This window comes from Giraffa tippelskirchi, chromosome 4 (assembly GCF_054371585.1).
Source record: "Giraffa tippelskirchi isolate mGirTip1 chromosome 4, T2T-mGirTip1v1.2.pri, whole genome shotgun sequence".
Classification (NCBI taxonomy): domain Eukaryota; kingdom Metazoa; phylum Chordata; class Mammalia; order Artiodactyla; family Giraffidae; genus Giraffa; species Giraffa tippelskirchi.
The window spans coordinates 92,417,562-92,434,106 of NC_137278.1; the positions used below are offsets into that span (position 1 = coordinate 92,417,562).

The 16,545-nt window shown below is 44.5% G+C and overlaps 1 long non-coding RNA gene across 1 annotated transcript; it reads left to right on the top strand.

Annotated features, from left to right (window-relative positions):
- The first annotated feature begins 1,659 nt into the window (after positions 1 to 1,659).
- Positions 1,660 to 11,081, top strand: LOC145544432 (uncharacterized). Its single transcript, XR_014081420.1, has 3 exons — positions 1,660 to 1,707; positions 2,828 to 2,899; positions 10,482 to 11,081. It is a non-coding gene; the product is annotated as an uncharacterized LOC145544432 (long non-coding RNA).
- Positions 11,082 to 16,545: the final 5,464 nt, after the last annotated feature.

Sequence of the window (16,545 nt, forward strand, 5' to 3'; positions counted from 1 at the left end):
TCAGTCGCTCAGTCGTGTCTGACTCTTTGTGACCCCATGAATTGTAGCACGCCAGGCCTCTCTGTCCATCACCAACTCCCGGAGTTTCCCCAAACCCATGTCCATCGAGTCAGTGATGCCATCCAACCATCTTATCCTCTGTCGTCCCCTTCTCTTCCTGCCCCCAATCCTACCCAGCATTAGGGTCTTTTCCAATGAGTCAACTCTTTGCCTGAGGTGACCAAAGTATTGGAATTTCAGCTTCAACATCAGTCCTTCCAATGAACACCCAGGATTGATCTCCTTTAGGATGGATTGATTGGATCTCCTTGCAGTCCAAGGGACTCTCAAGAGTCTTCTCCAACACCACAGTTCAAAAGCATCAATTCTTTGGCGCTCAGCTTTCTTCACCATCCAACTCTCACATCCATACATGACCAGTGGAAAAACCATAGCCTTGACTAGACGGGCTTTTGTTGGCAAAGTAAATATAAATTTGTTTTCTATATCAGTGAGTCTGTTTTGTCAGTAAGCTCATTTTCATCATATTTTAAATTTCACATATAAGCAATGGACTTCCTTGATAGCTCAGCTGGTAAAGAATCCACCTGCAATGCAGGAGAGCCTGGTTCAACTCCTGGGTTGGGAAGATCTGCTGGAGAAGGGATAGGCTACCCTCTCCAGTATACTAGGACTTCCCTTGTGGCTCAGCTGGTAAAGAGTCTGCCTGCAATGCAGTGGACCTGGGTTTGATCTCTGTGTTGGGAAGACCCCCTGGAGAAGGGAAAGGATGCCCACTCCAATATTCTGGGCTGGAGAATTCCATGGACTGTATAGTGCATGGGGTCACAAAAAGTCGGACATGACTGAGTGACTTTCACTTTCACTATAAGCAATATCATGTATTTGTCTTTCCCTCTCTGACTTACTTCATAATTAGCGTGATAATCTCTAGGTCCATGCATGTTGCTACAAATGGCATTGTTTCATTCTTTTTTATGGCTGAGTAGTATTCCATTGTATATACATGCAACATCTTCTTTATCCATTAATCTGTCAATGGACATTTACGTTGTTCCCATGTCTTTGCTATTATGAATTGTGTTGCTATGAAGGTACATGTACCTTTTCTAATTAGAGCTTACTAGTAACCTTGGAAGAAATCTATGACCAACCTTGACAGCATATTAGAAAGCAGAGACATTACTTTGCCAACAAAGGTCTGTCTAAGTCAAGTCTATGGTTTTTCTAGCAGTCATGTATGGATGTGAGAGTTGGACTATAAAGAAAGCTGAGTGCCAAAGAATTGGTGCTTTTGAACTGTGGTGCTGGAGAAGACTCTTGAGAGTCCCTTGGACTGCAAGGAGATCCAACCAGTCCATCCTAAAGGAAATCAGTCTTGAATATTCATTGGAAGGACTGATGTTGAAGCTGAAACTCCAATACTTTGGCCACCTGATGTGAAGAACTGACTCACTGGAAAAGACCCTGATGCTGGGAAAGATTGAAGGCAGGAGGAGAAGGGGACAACAGAGGAAGAAATGGTTGGATGGCATCACCGACGCAATGGACATGAGTTTGAGTAAGCTCTGGGAGGTGGTGATGGACAGGGAAACATGGTGTGCTGCAGTCCATGAGGTCACAAAGAGTCTGATATGACTGAACAACTGAACTGAACTGAGTAACCATTTTGAGAGTAACTTCTATTGCAGGTTTCCCAGGGTCCAGGTACTGTGCTTAAGTGATTGACACATTATCTATTTAATTCCTCCAACATCCCACGGGGCAGATACTAAATTATTGTCTTTATTTCTCATATACACAGGGAATCCAAGGCTCTGGGAGACTTCAAACCCCAAGCCCCAAATCAATAGGAAAATCAGTGTTTTTCCCCATCCTGTGGTCTTTCTAACCAATAAGGCTGAGTTGGGCACAGAAGGAAGGCTCTCAACATACATTCTCTTAAACAGGTCGTTGTTCCCAATAGAGGGAGTGGTCTGTTCCTCTGGCTTGCTGTAAACAGTCTCATCCCCATCTCTGGGGAGGAAGCTGGTATCTAGGGATTACTTCCTGCAGGACTGTGTTTCTGTGACCACATGTGATGTCAGGAGTCTGCGGAGTTTGCCCGAAGATCTGTCTCCGAGAGTCATGCTTTTCATAAAAGAGCCATAATAGTAGACTCTATGCCACATTCATTTTTACCTTCCTTCTTCTCTGTGACAAATACCGGCAATAAAATTCTCCACCATAATCCTTTTTCTCTTAAACCAACTCGCTTATACTTACTGTCCACCAAAGCTGGTAGGTTAAAAATAGCCTCTTGCTCTCTCCCCTTCCAGGTAATTGGTACCCCTTTCCACTCAAAATGAGAGAGAGCACCAGAGCTCAGCTGTGAACCCCTTTCAGAGGTGCGGTGGAGCTGACTCACACTCGACAGATACAACAGGGATTAATGAGCCGTGACCAGAGTTTGATTTTTCTGTCAAGCACTCCCATCCATTTTTAATAAACAGAAGAATAACATAAACTCCATTGCCCGCTCCAGCACGACTTCCACCAAGCAGGGGCTGCCCCCGGCACCAGGAACGTGGAGCTGAGCTGTGATTCTAAATGACCGACAAATGCTTTTATGAGCCCCTTTGGTGGGTTGCTTTGGTGATGGGCTCTGCTCCCCGAGACCCACTTCTCTGCCTCTGTTCAATATGGGCCACTCAGCGCTCTGCCAAGGGAAACCGTCAAGTGTAATATCACATTTACAACTAAATGGCTTCAATTTATTGTCATGGATGTAAAAATGCCAAAATACCCACTGTTTTCCCTTTATGCCATGCTGTGTGCTCTTTTGCAGAAGGTTGTCTCCTGCAAGTTCTGGATTCAGAGCCAGGATGAAGAGAATTAAGTAGCAGGTGGTGGGAACCAGGTATGATGGCGGGGGTGGTGTTGGGAGGACACCGACATCATGGCATGCATCCTCTGTTTGGATGAAGCTGTAATTTCTGTCTGTCTCATACATCTTCTTACCAAAGATACTCATTACCAGGATTTGCTTTTGTCCACATTCATGGGAAAACCGCGTTACTCAAAAAAGGAGAAGTCTGCGTTGTACAAATAATTAGGAATCATGATAGACTTCTTTTTTCTTTTTGGTTTTAGAAAACAAACTAGGATTTATGTGGGGGCATTCTCTTTATTCCCTGAGATAGTTCCAGAGAAACACTGGCTGCCTTAAACACCACTGACCACAGGATGTCACCAGTGTTCCATGGAAATTCTACCAAAAGGGCATTTACCTGGTAATGCAAAACTTGTTTCTTAAAGAAGAAAGGTCAGCACACACACTGGTGGTCATACCTACAATTTCATATAAAACTTGGGTTTGCAGAGAGAGAGCCCGGGCTTCATCACATGAAACCGAAGCAGATCTGGGCCTCGGCTGTCCTTGACGAAGACGTGGCACCTACAAGCAAACCAGTAAACTTAACAGCCCAGAGCTGCTATTTAATTGCCCCTGAAGAGAAGTCACCCTGAGGTGGAGTTAATAACCAGTGCCAGATCTTTTTTCCCTCCCTTACTTTAATTTTCTTTGAAAGCTTCCTGCTCGAGCCATGTGGTGACCAATAGCTAATGGAATTACGTGCAACTCAGGTAAGGGAAGCCCGGCCTGCTGCAGTCCATGGGATCACAAAAGAGTTGGGCACAACTGAGTGACTAAAAAAGCTGAGGTCACTAGGGTGGGCTCTCATCCAATGTGGCTGGTGTCCTTATAAGAAGAGGCATGGACGCAGACAGGCCCAGAGGGACAACCCTGTGAGGACACAGGGAGGAGACGGCTTAGGAGCACCAGCTCTGTCTACACTTGGTCTGGGAGTCTTGGCCTTCAGACTGGTGAAGACACACATTTCTATGGTTTAATCCCCCAGTCTGTGGTAATGTGTCATGGCAGCTCTAGTAAACCAATATTGCTATTGTTCAGCAGCTCAGTTGTATACAACCCTTTTGTGACCCTGTGGACTGTACCCCGCCAGGCTCCTCTGTCCATGGGATTCCCCAGGCAAGAATACTGGAGTGGATTGCCACTTTTTTTGCCAGGGGATCTTCCCGACCCAAGGATCGAACCTGCGTCCCCTGCATTGGCAGACAGATTCTTTACTGATGTGCCACCAGGGAAGCCCCAGCAAACCAATACAGGGGTTAAGATACCTCAGCTTTGCAAGACTTGCTGCGTAATTCTGATAATGGGCTCTTTGGTTAAACCCAGCTGCTGTCGTCATCACAATAGCCCACACCGGCTGAGGAATCTGTGGGTGCTGGGTATAGTTACTAAGGGGTCTACACACGTACCAGTCATGTGCCCACCATGGGGGTGTCACCCCCAGTTTCAGACAAGAACACTGAGGTGAGGAGTCCTGCCCCGTGGGACCCTGGGGCCCACAGGCCACCTCTGCGAAAGGGGTGCCACCTTGCCAACCTTGGGTAGACAGGGCCCTGGGAAGGGGACTTGGTGCTCAGAGGGCTGTGCTGTTTCCTTCATAGTCCTCTCATCCTGGAACTTCCAACAGGGCATTTTAAGCTTGTGTGGAATTTTGAATAGAATACACCTGCCCCAGGAATTACGTTGGCTACCCAGACTTAAGCTGGATGTCTGTTCTTTTGATCACAAAGAGTCACCCTCCCTTCCCTTTTAGGGCATGTTCACATCCACAGGTGGTCCATTCCGAATGACCTGATGCCCACCAGTTCCTGTGAGCTGCCCTGAGTGGGTAAGCTGGCAGGAGTGAACAGGGCACAGGCAACATTTAGTAAATGGGGTCGGACACTGGGGCGTTGACTCGGATGTCTGAGAATCCAGATTCACACAGAATCAGCATCATGGAGCCGGATGGGCCCTGCAAACCCTGGGCCCACTTAATTTAACTCACAGCTCTGTTACAGCAGGAACTATGAGTATCGAAAGTCCTCCACCTCCCCAGAAACGAGCTTCGCCACCTTGGGCTCTATCTACACAGCGGAATCTTAGCGCCCCTGGAAGTCTGTGAGCCCCTGCCTTAGCTGCAGTGGCAGCTGGTCTGTAACCTGCCCGGGTTTGCACCGTGAGTGGCTGGACCAACCCAGAAGCTGGCTTGTCTCATGATCAGTGTTCTTTCCAAGAGACCACCTGCCTCATGCAACTATCTGGATTTATTTTTAAAGAGAAAAGAAAAAAAAATAAGCTGATAGGTAACTTTGCTCGCCACAGAGGAATTTACTGCTCTCAGAAAGTATTCACCGTGGACATTCCTTGAAATAGGAAGCTCTCTCGGTCCTGGAAATACGATTGGCTTTACAGAAAGTCAATTTACAAGCCTTTAAAACATGCCTATTCTGTAAAGCGACAGGGGCACCCAGGAACTCAGCACACACCAAGTGGGCTCAATAACTCCCCCCAGGGAGGGTAGCTGAGGGAGGGGTCACGGGCACCTCAGAAGGGGCTGTGCTCTTGAACTTGAAGGGTGCCGTGCTGTGTGTCCCATGAGCGTGCGTGAGTGCCAAGTCGCTTAAGTCTTCCCCTCTGACTCTTTGCGATCCCGTGGACTGTAGCCTGCCAGGCTCCTCTCATCAGGCCACAAATCTTATCACAGACTGGTGAGCTCAGCCGTGGACTGTAGCCTGCCAGGCTCCTCTCATCAGGCCACAAATCTTATCACAGACTGGTGAGCTCAGAACAAAGATCATTCCCATTTCACAGGCCAGGAAACTGAGGTACAGAATGATTCAGTCACTGGCATGGGGTGGGGTCCCTCACGCACCCAAAGTGCTATGAGCTTGGGAAGAAAACAGGGATATCAACTCAAATCTGAACCTTGAATTAAAAGATAAAAACTGCAGCTGAACATTCACTGTCTCAAAACTAGAGAAGATAAATTGACCTTCTGATTTCAAAATGGTTTAGTAACCGGAAACTGGTTTCAAACTCAGGTTGGCACAGTTTCGAGGAAGGCAGGCTTGTTTTTCAAAGACACTCGAGCTGTTTTCAAGGCAATGCCATCGGTCTGATGTGGGAGGAAGCACTTGTGGAGGAGGTGTCTTTAAACATTGTATAACTGATTTGTGCAGAAAGTAAAATATAAAGAAAACCCACATCGTTTTGATAATTGTAGAGTATTATCCCCTTTTTAAGGACTGGGAAAAATATTCAGGCCAGTATTTGTTGAAATCAACCCTTTAATTACATGAATGTCTTTTTCAAGATATCCTACTGGAGTCTCAGTGGATATGGGGAGTGTTCTATGTTGTGTCTTCTTTATAAAAATAATAAGGGAAAAATAAATACAATTTGGTGCTTAACCTGCTTTCCTCTTTTCCTTGGCCACCCAGGCCTTTGTTTCGTTTCTTCTGTTCCTTAGGGGGATCCCCTCTCTCAGATGCTTTGGGATCCTGAGATGTCCCACATACAGCGGCTCAGTCCATGTGATTGGGCACTGGATTCCCAGGTTGAGGTTCAGTCTTTCTGGAAGCGTTCTTGCTCACACCCAGGTGTGATAAGAGATCTGGCGAGTTGTTAGTGACTTCTGCCTCCTTAAAGCATCCTTGGTGTATTTTCCTCAGTCCTGAATTCACCCCTTTCGATTTCTCGAATGGTGAATGGTTTATAAAAATCACCAGCCCCGGTGCAGGGAGCCCCATAGGATGTGTTTTGCAGTTTGCTGCTGTGTCGGGTATTAATTTCTGTAACTGAATTTGAAGTCTAGTGACTTGCTTGGGGTTTTGTGTTGTTCTTAATGCACTGAGCAGCTACTCACTAAATCCTTCCTCTCTCTTTTCAGCTGTGGGGTGTGTGTGTCCATGTTTCCTCCCTGGCCATCCCTTCGTAGAGAATCGTGGGGCTGGGGGCTTGATGGAGGAGCAGGGGGCACTGGCCCACCTTTGATGCCTTTTCTAGTGTGTTGATCTGACTAATGGACAGAGCTTGGGTCTTTCCATTTCCAGACACAGGGCCCATCAGCCGCTGGCTCCCCATGAGCCTGTGGGCACCCAGCCTGCACCCCAAGTAGATGACTTATAGCTCCCTGTGCCCTCCCGGTCCTGGGGCCTATGGCCATGAATAACCTTGCTTTTGTGTGTATTTATTTAATTTTGAATTTCTCCACCCTGCTTCTCTCCACCTCCCAGCTCCACCCCCCACCCGCTGGCCTCATGTGGTGACGTTTCTTGAAATGTTAGATTCTTTCTTCCTCTGTCCCCCTCCAGTTCTGGAAGCATTTTGTTTCTGTACCGCTTTGTGAAGCTGGTGCTGAGTCCAGATCCTTGGGGCTTTAAAGTTGAATTAATTATTAAACAGGAAGGGAGCCGTGCTTTCAGCAGACGCCAAGTAACTCGACTGCAACCTGGCACGGCTTCTCCCACCCTTGTGCTGCGGTTTGCTGAAGGCGACTGGAGATTTTTATTCTAGTTTTAATCAAGCATTTCTCTAAGTTTTCAGGCAGTTAAGATTTGGCAGCCAAGGGCTGGGGGAGGGGAGGTCAGTCCTCATCACCTTCTGACCATTTTGGTCAAAAAAACTATTCTTTCTTTTTCATTCAGAAGCACTTTCCCATCCCAGTTCAGAAATCAATCTGAAATTGTCCACTCCCAACTGTTTACCTTTCATCACAACGGGGAGGGGAGAGTGGGGCTTTCTGTCAAAATAGGTGTGTGTGTAGGTATATATTATATTGTGTTGTTGCTGTTGTTCAGTTGCTCAGTTGTGTCCGACTCTTTGCAATCCTATGACCTGTGTATCCCACCAGTCTCCTCTGTCCATGGGATTCTCCAGGCAAGAATACTGACTGGAGTGGGTTGCCATTTCCCTTACCAGGGGATCTTGCCCACCCAGGGATCAAACCCTCCTTTCCTGAATCTCCTGCATTGGCAGGCGGATTCTTTACCACTGAGCCATTAGGGAAGCCCATATTATATTTTACATATATCTGTATATAATAATGTATTTATATCAGTTATTTCTTATTTGCAGAAAATGTGCTTTTCAAATAAAACCATCAAAACATTGATTTTGTGACCTCATGATTGTTATAATCATTGCTTTAATTTAGGGGTAGGTTGATGTTATCACATCCTGTATTTAAAAATAATAATGAAGACACCCACAGAATTTTTCCTTTTGCTGATTCTAGGCATCGGTGCTTTGCAGAAACTCACAACTCGTCCGAGTGGCCGGCCTGCTGGGCCCCTGTGCAGGGCCTGGCCCCTCTTGGGGCTCCAGGAGTGAGACGGTGCCAGGGTTCCCAGAGAGACACAAGCTTGTATCAAAGGGTCGCTATAATTGCCTGAGAGGGCCAGCTGCTGCCAGGCCGGGCTCCCCGTTTGTTTCCATGGGGCCTTTCCCAGTCTCAGCTGACTGGCTTTCCACAGGAGACCTCATAGGAAGGGCGCTCAGCTCCACTGAGTCCCGTGGCCAGGCAGGCAGCGGTGCAGGCTAGGGGTTCGGGGGAGGTGTGTCTGGTTGCAACTGGGTGCGTAGGCAGGAGTAGGAAGCATCCTGGAGATTTCAGAGAACAAAGATTTGGTTAAAAATCTAAATGTTCATGCATATACATTTGGAACAGAGGTAAAAAGAGTGGGATCAGCTACCCACTCCAGTATTCTTGCCTGGAGAATCTCATGGATAGAGGAGCCTGGAGGGCTACAGTCCTTGGGGTCGAAAAAAGTCGGGCACAACTGATCGGCCAACATTTTCACTTTTTTCACTTTAGAAAGAGTAAACCCAACACTCCTGTGGCCCTGCCAGAGCCCTCGGGTCAGGGGTGCCTGGGAGAACGCTTTTGACATGAACCCACAGCCGAACCGTATCATGATGTGTCCCAGAAGCTGGCTCCGTATGTGTCCTTTTTAGTCTCAAAACTTTGTGAAAAAGAAAGATGTCCTGTGAGGCTGGCTATCCAATTATTATTTTGAAATGTTTCTTTTGCCTTTAGGAATTAAAAAAATAATCGTTGCACACGTTTTTTAAAGTTTTTTTTAAACAAAGTGTTTTCTTCAAGTGTATTATCTACACCTTGACTATATAATTTCCATCAGTCAGTACATTTAATTGGTTTAAAGTACATTTAAACCAATACATTTAATCACAACAAGCAAAAAAGTGTGGTCCATGGGTTCCTTTGGAAAAGTTACTTAGAAGAAGCCAGATAAATGTATACTTTGACACATTTAACTAAACTCAAAATTTCAACAGTCTTTCCTATGTTTTCTCCGAATCGCCACCTTTTCCAATGACTGGCTCTTTCTCTCGTTATTGCCCTCTGATCTCTTATCTCTGTGCTGAGGTGGATTCAGAGTCTCCCACCTGGAGAGTGTCCTGTTTGTTTGTATACTTCAGGATTCTGTAATAGCCACATCATAGTCACTATACTTCTAACCACAGTCAATAATTTAAAACCCAGATTAAAAATGACATATTCCTCATCAACGGATATTTGGAAAACGTTATGTATTACTTGAACAATTGTGTCCCATTTCGGTCTTTGTGTCCCATTTTCTTTCCGGAAAATATATCATGAGCTGGATTTCAAAGTACGATTTCTGGTCTTTGACTAAGCAAAGATCCTCATCCTTTTTGTTTGAAAATGGGGGAGTTGGGGCAGAGGGCACATGAGTTGAAACATGCATGAGGCGGTACAAAAATTTTGCTGTACAAAAAATAATTTTTTTCTTAAGGAATACAACTCTCTTTATTAAACAAGAAGTAACTTTTCTTCCAGTTTTTAAATTTTTTTAAAAAGTCAAATGATTAGCTGTACAAAAATGTTAAAAATACTTTATTTAAAATATCCTCCCAGGAGCTTGCCCTAAGTTTTCTGGCTTGGCTATTAGAACACACTCGAAAAGTGCTTTCACTTCCCTGGAGGGTCAAATCAGCCAATCACACGGTAAACAAGCAAACAGAAACCAAATAAATAAAACGAAGGCAGAGGCGATTAAACACATTCAAGGCTTTGCCGACACCTTTTATTCCTCAGCTTAATGGAGAACTCCAAGAATATCAAGTGTTCCAACCTACAGTTCCCTGAAGACTTTCTCCCTTGACCTCTGAAAGAGTTGGAAAGTGTGTGTTTCTGACTGATTTGTGTCAGATGTGTTCTGTCGTTGTGGGGACTCTTTATTGGACAAGCTGAGTGTGGTCACCTTGCCTTCCTGGCTGTTTACCTTTACTTGAGCACGGACACCTTGGCTTCCTGGCTGTTCTGAGCTGGCGACCAGCTGAAAAGCCTGAAAGGCCAGATTCGGGGCTGAGTCCAGTCTCCTGCCCAGATGCCTGGGTCTCTGCAGGTGTACCGGCTGCAGCCCTAGGCAAGGCTGTCCCCGCCCTCCCCAAAGGTCCCAGAGCCCTTCTGCAGCCCAGATGGTTCCAATTTGAGGCCTTCACTTGGTGCTGGGGCTGGATTGAGTTTCTTCCCTGAAACCAACAAGACCTGCTTCAGCATTTTGCTTGGATTAAAATATTTGTCCCCCTTTTTTTTTCACAGGGCAGGAGGAGGACTCCTGAAGCCTCCAAAGGAAGGAAATTATTACAGGGCCCTACAGAAGTAGGTCATGTGCGACAGCTGCTCATAGTTTAAGAGGAAGAAAACAGCGGACCTCAAACCTGGAGCACAACTCTTTCAAAATGCTTGTGAGCAGCCCAAGAAAAACATCCTTCCGAGGCTTATCTAATAACCAGCCTCTATAATCGTCTCAATGTGAGCTCAGGGGTCCTGGAGTTTGCACCTACTTCCCGGGGCCGCGGAGATGCTGAAACAGAACACAGCAGCTTTTAGTGAAGGGGATTAAATAGTTTGTGTTAGAGCTGATATGGCCCATTAGGGGCTGTCGTTTTTATAAACAACAAAGACACGTTACCCTCTTCTTGGGTGTGAAGTTGCTCTGTGCGGGACCCTGCAAACATCCAGTAACGATCTGTTGAGCACGCAGGAAAGACAATTAAGGCACTGCTGGAAAAAGTTCTGTTTTCCTCACATATTCGGTTTTTTGCTAAGTAAACTCATAAAGATCATACATGTGGAAGCGTACGCCTATATTATAAAAAATAACATGTGTGTGCATTTTATTAAAAAAAAAAATCAGAGCACAGACATCCTACAAGTGTTTTGGGTTTCTATAAGCTTGGGAGATATCAGAAGTGGTTAGTTAAATTAAGAGCACAGTTCCTATTCTTCAGTTTATATTATAATAATAGAAGAGCCACTAGTTTATGGCAATTTGGGGAACATAAAATTAACAGTGCACAATGCCATTAGAGACACAGTGACAACCTTTGAAAGCTGTAAATAAAAGTTTCCATAAAGTGTGTTTATGGCAGAAATAGGGTGTTCTGCTGCAATTCAGATTTTTTTCAATTCAGGGGAAGTTTAGCTTTTCACGGCACCAAGCACCAGGCAGGGACAAGATTTAAGGAGCTGTATCTTTTTCAAATAGCCAACTCATTGGAAAAGACTTTGAAGCTGGGAAATACTGAAGGCAAAAGGAGAAGAGGGTGGCAGAGGATGAGATGGTTGTATAGCATCACCAATTCAATGGACATAAACTTGGGCAAACTCTAGGAGATAGTGAAGGACAGGGAAGCCTGGCGTGCTGCAGTCCATGGAGTCAGAAAGAGTCAGACACTACTTAGTGACTGAACAACAACAACACCCTTTTAGAGATGAACTGGATGCACTTGAGAAAGGAAATCTACTTGCCTCTCCGACTTCCTAAACAGAATTTGCTCGGTTTCTGTCCCTTTCCTTTTAAAGACAAATGGCTTTTTTGCTAGGTTTTAGGTTAAGTGGCACCTCTCTAGCATTTGCTTCTGTGCTCAGAGGAGAAGGCTGGGAAGTGGGGGAGGGGAGGTCCAGATTCAAATTATTCTTGCTGTTCTCAGAGCCTGGAAAGCCCCAGTGAGGAGTTTTGAGAAGTAGCCTCCGGCAGAACTTGCTATCAATGAGGGCCAGGAACAAAAAACATTTAAAAGCAGATTACAAATGCCTCCTAACAAAGCAAAATCAAATCGCTGATCGATAAGTGCAGCTGGGTTTAAATTGTTTCCTTAAAAAGGCTTTAAAAACTTTTTTTGAATGAGAGGCTGGAGGCTGAACCTTTTATGCTTTGGTGCAAGCTCCTTCTGGAAAAATCTTTCCAGTGAGGCCTCTCCTGGGATGAGTGAGAGCTGCTCTTTTCCTGCTTAACTCCTGCTTAACTCGGCCCCGTGGCTGGAATGGCTGGCAACGGGGCTTCTAAGAAAGGAAAAGACTTTCTTTGATGTATGTCAGGCGCTCGAAGGTATTTTAGCTACTCTTCCCAACAGCCTAGCTGGATTCCCCATGGTCATCGAGTGAAATGCCCAAACTGGGTGTGTATTATTGCTATAAAATCAACTTGGAACCTAAAGAAAATCTTCAATGCCAAAGGACCCCAGACTCTAGGTCACTTCAGCCACAAAAAATGTGCTGGGTAGGTTGTGGCTCACTATCTAGAACAAGGCCATGTGGAGGGCGCAGAGGGGTACCTCCAGCCACACACATAACTCAGATGCCTCGCTCTTTCAGGACAGGGATCCTAACAGGGTTTTTTTTTTTTTTCAAAACAAGGGGAGAGAGAAAAAGCTAGAAAACCCATGTGCAAGTGGGGTTCAATTTAGTCACATATGTTCCAAATGGCGCAGATGTAAGCAAAAAAAGAGTTTTGGTACATTTTTCTAATGATTTCATTATCGCCAGACAAAAATCAAAAGGTTGTCCAGATGCTATTGGAAAGATAGAAACACAAGATGAAAATTTTAAAATAATAATAATAATACCACAAATGGTTCCCTGCCCTTATAAACCGCCAAGGCTGACATAGGCAATCTTTGAAGTTTGGCCTATTTGCAGATAGTTTATGAAAAAGAAAGGCTGAGATTAGGTAGGAGCATTTGCTCTTGGTCTGACAGGGCCTCTCAGACAGCCCATGTCACACATTTGAGAATACCTGCTCCCAGCCAGCATCCTAATTAACTCAGATGACTCCTTCCTTTCTCCCAGGCTCCTCCTCTCCATAATATTCACCATGAAGCAAAACACCTGTACTATTGCAAAGCTCCGGAGAAGGCAATGGCACCCCACTCCAGTACTCTTGCCTGGAAAATCCCATGGACAGAGGAGCCTGGTAGGCTGCAGTCCATGGGGTCTCGAAGAGTCGGACATGACTGGGCAACTTCACTTTCACTTTTCATTTTCATGCATTGGAGAAGGAAATGGCAACCCACTCCAGTGTCTTGCCTGGAGAATCCCAGGGACGGGGGAGCCTGGTAGGCAGCCATCTCTGGGGTCACACAGAGTCAGACACGACTGAAGAGACTTAGCAGCAGCAGCAGCAGCATTGCAAAGCTCATTTCATCTGAAGAAAGCTCTTCCATCTCTGAGACTCCTCTACTGCTCATGTGGAAATGACTTACTGCCTAGAAAATGGATACATTTCATTATCTCTTTACATGGGTGCCTGCATCATCTTTCTAATAAGATTGTAAGTTTCCCTGGATAAAGATGATATGGTACATATATACAAAAGAATATGATTCAGCTATCAAAAAGAACAAAATAACACCATTTGCAGCAACATGGATGGACCCAGGGATGGATCATACTGAGTGATGTAAGTCAGACAGAGAAGGAGAAATATCATGTGGCATCCCTTATGTGGGGAATCTAAAAAGAAATGATACAAATGAACTTATTTACAAAACAGAGTCAGACATGACTCAGCGACTAAACAACAACAACAACAATGTGAAACCTTAGTTATGGCATGTGGGATCTAGTTCCCTGACCAGGGATCGAACTCGGCCCACCTGCATTTCGAGCTTGGGATCTCAGCCACTGGACCACCAAGGAAGACCCAGGTTCTCAAAATTCTAATAGCACCCTTTGGTCTTTTTACTTATAGTTCTTTTATTTTTATGAAAGAGATATATTTCTTATTTTTGGAAATGGAAACAAACATACTACGTAGAGATATGTTTATTCTGCTAAGGGTTAGTCACAGGGGCTGCTCATGCACCCCCAAACTTTTGCCTTTGCTCTTGGCGTGGCTTGAAGGGTGAGGATCTCATCCATTAACTATAAGTTAGTTGACTTGTCACTGAAGTCCTCTGTGTGTCCTAGAAATCACACTGTATATAGGCAAGTTAATCTCTTTCGTTCAAAAATTCACTGAGCACCTAACATGTGCGAATGCAAGTGACGGAAAAGCTACTCCTGGAGCACATTGGTCTGAATGTGCTCACTGTTCCTGTTTGTGTCAATAATTGGCCCTATTTACACAGCTGAGCCGCTGTGTCCCTCAGGTGTTCATTACCTGTTTTAAGACAGGGTCGTTCCAGATGACTGCCATCTTAGGCAGTGCACACCCATCCACTACTAGGGAATATGGAAATTTAAAATGTAAATGAGCACTTGCATTTTTTTTCTCTATATGTCAGATAACTGCTTATTTTCCACTAAATTGTTGTGCTTGGAGATCTTGTGGGCAGAGGCTGAACACACATCACTGCAGTATGTCTCACTTTGACTAATCTTTGGTTTGGGCAACTGCCTTTAAGTGGTTGCAGGAAGAATATATATAAAGTGAGAGTAATTGTGAGGTGAAAATGCCCTGTGGCCACTGGAGCGAGTCCACCCTGGTTTGAAAGTCTCTCCTTCCACTATCATTTATCCATCTGGGATTATCTGCCTTGTTCTCCATGAGTTCCACACAGACAGACCCCATGTTCTCACCAAACTCAGTCTCCTTTCATTCTTGACTGGCTCTTTCTGGCCTGGAAGTTTTTCTTGTGTCTTTCAGTCTCCCCAGAGTTTCCATAACCTGTAACATTTTCTCTCTTCCCAAAGTGATTATTTAAAGTTTTCATGTAAGTTAAAAGTATAAGGACTTCCCCACTAGCCCAGTGGCTAAGACTACGCTCCCAATGCAGGGAGCCTGGGTTCGAACCTTGGTCAAGGAACTAGATCCCACATGCCACAACTAAAGATCCTGCATACTGCAACTAAGATCTGGTTTAGCCAAATAAATAAGGAAATAAATATATTTTTTAAAGTCTAGTAAACTACTGATAAGCATTAGTTAAATAACCCTTGTGAAATAAAAATGGCTTCATCAAACTTGGCTTGACTTCATCTGATGACCAACTATGTTATTCAATTTACTACATTTCAAAAAGCTCCCTGGATTAGCTCCAATGTACATCTGGTCCCTCCACTTTCTGAGGTCCTCTCCATTCTTAGATACTCAGGTGTCCAGTTTGTACCACATTCATCTTCTGGTCTGAGCTGTGTGTGTACCTGTGTGTGTGCTCGTACGCACCGCTGTGTTAATACATAAACTGTGAGTTCCTGCAAGAGGGCAGGAATATGTCCTTTATTGTCTTCTTTTTCATCTTTTCATTATGAGTCTCATTGTCACTGAACATCTACAGTTGCTGAGGTCCTTCAATAAACGTTGTCAAGTTACTGCTTACTTTTTTAGGTGAAATTCTCCTGACTTCCATAAAAACATTACCTGGGAAGAAAGCTAGGATTGAGCAGCTTAGTTCTGGACCAGTTCACTCTATAGCATGCATATTTAATAAGAGAACCTGATTTTTGAAAAAAATTAATGAAGAAAATGAGTAGTTTTAACTGTAAATTTTCTTTGATTTACAATCTCTAATTTTAAATAGATTTTAAAATGGGTTACAGCATAGTGTGTCATCAGACAATGTAATCTCATGTTGAGTTGAAGCATTTTTTTGTCTATGTTCTATGAGAGTCGTTTCAATGTTTATCGAAGATATCACTTGTTTTATTTTTTTTCTTATAAGTACGGATTTAAAACTCTCTTGCTAGGAATTGGATTATTACATCGAAATAAAGTTAGAACAGAAACAAATGGTATCACCGTTTTTCTTACATTCAAGAAAACTTATTTTATTCAGAAGATAAGTAATTTCTGCATGTGTAAGAGATCAGAAAATAGTGGAGTCATCTGCAAGGTTAAAGTGGAGCTAATATGTTCCCACCAGATGACCTGGGAAGGCTTTTGAATCTGAGTTTTGAAATTTATCCATATATTCAAGACTTCTCTGATGGCTCAATGTGTGAAGAATTCACCTGCAGTACAGAAGACACAGTGGGCGCAGGTTCTATCCCTTGGTGGGGAAGATTCCCTGGAGGAGGAACTGACAGCCCACTCCAGTGTTCTTGCCTGAGATAATCCCATGGGCAGAGGAGCCTGGTGGACTACAGTCCGTGGGGTCCCAAAGAGTCACACACAACTGAGCACATATACAAAGGCCCAGTCTAGAGTTAATGGCGTGCCAGGTTTTAACAATTCATGTGACAGTTTCTATGTCTAGTATGGGAGGAAAGAAATGTACAAGTTCTGAATGAAGTCAGGAGTGGGCTACAATTATTCCCTGAAGAGATTTCAGTAGGGGAGTTTCTGCATGCTTCAACCCATTGTACCAAGTTCTACAGGGACACCTAGTAAGATTCTCCAGAAACTGATAACAAACCCAGCTCCTGCTAGAACTGATGCCGT